Here is a 1783-nt window from a genome sequence, read left to right on the forward strand (position 1 = left end):
ACAGGAAGCTTTTAACCTCAAGGTGGCAGAGTGGCATCGCTTACATCAGGCAACCGAAAGCGTGGACATCACTTGTTGGTGATATCACGTCTTTTCGCCCCTGTTTCACTTTGTAGTTAACTAGTGATATCAGACCAACTAGGGGCATACAAACGCATTTGTAATGACACGTAAAATGTATTTAGCCTTTATTTACACGGCACACAGTCGTTTCTGTGAAGAGTTATTCAAAAAGCAGAATGATAACAATGGTTCCTAATAATTCAAGCTTTACTTTCTTAAATCATGTCTTGATAAATATCAACAAAACATCGCTTCTACCAGATTAGCATATAGTATAACTTTAATAGGTTTATCTGGTGTGGTCAAATAATCTGTTTTTGTTACACACTCTAAAAAATGCTGGGTTGTTGGGTCAAATATGGACTAACCCAACTGTTGGGTTAAATTTTGGTTACATTTTTAAATGAGCTTTTTAACCCAACAGTTGGGTTAGTCCATATTTGACCCAACAATTAAGCTGCATTTAATTTCATTTTCTTTCAGTGTATTTAGTGAAAGGTAAATGATTCTTCGCAGCAGGTGATTTAAATCTTAAATCAAGAAACAATTAGGTAATCCTACTTTACAGAAAAACATAAATTCATAAGCGCAGTTGCGTTCTATGTTATTCCAAGTTGTTGTGGCCAAGTCTCGCCATAAACCAGCGGAGACCTCTCAAAGCCTGTCTTTGTCACTTCCCAAACCCAACGACTTTTAAAACTCCATTGTCTTGTTAAAGCCCATAAATTTGTCACCCGGGACTGATTAAACATCACGAGAATTGAGACGCTGCGGATTTTGTCTAGGTCCCTTTGGGAACCACACAATGGTCCTTTCAGAGGACGACATAAAAAAGTGTTTTAGGGAAGATGTAGAGAAGAGAGCGCTGCGGTCAGTCCCCACCATATGTATTACAAGGTGGCCCGAGAGAAGGGACAAAAGGCCAGGTGACAAGGATGATACTAACTGGGTCTCTGAATTAATTGGGACAAGCTCGGGATTGAGAAAGCACGAGAAAACACGCCTCTTGCATTAATGTTATGACAATGATCACCCTCTTTTAAAAATATGGAGAGGACAGTGAGTTGTCTGAACTTTCTAAAGTCACAGTGCCATTTGTCACAAACCGCTGCTTAATTTATTTTTGGGTGTGTTGGGGTAACAATTTTAAGAACATCTAACAACTTCTGTTTTCTTATTTAGTCCCTAAGCTTTAACTAGCACTTAAAAACAACATTAATATTTCGTATCCCGTAAAAAAAACGATAAAATTTCAGATTCACACAAGAATGAATGACCATTGTGCTGCATTTCTTGCTCAGTGTTTACCTACTATGCCGAGTCTTAAATAAGGGTTCTTTCTTTATGCTGGTTATTTGGTCTTCTCTGTTGGGTGAAAGTGGACGTCTTAACATTACAAAAGCCACTCATCTCTTGCTGTGCGTTAATTCTCTTAGGCCTACTCTTTTTCTTTTTTTTTAGTTCAGTCTGTGATCTTTTGTACAAACAGTACAACAGTTAAACATTTGTTGCCTAAAAAACTTCTTAGAGGAGAAATTACATATTTTAAAATCTGTATGATTAAAAGGAGTGATTTTAAGCATACTGAATATTTAGTATAATGTGAATAAACCAACAATAATTTGAACAATTCAAACAACTATAAACTGCAAAACAAATATTTTTTTATTCTCAGTTTTTTTTTGTAATACACATAACACTTTAAGATGATGCAATTTCA

Source organism: Sinocyclocheilus grahami, unplaced genomic scaffold (assembly GCF_001515645.1).
Source record: "Sinocyclocheilus grahami isolate Dianchi unplaced genomic scaffold, SAMN03320097.WGS_v1.1 scaffold9674.1, whole genome shotgun sequence".
NCBI lineage: Eukaryota > Metazoa > Chordata > Actinopteri > Cypriniformes > Cyprinidae > Sinocyclocheilus > Sinocyclocheilus grahami.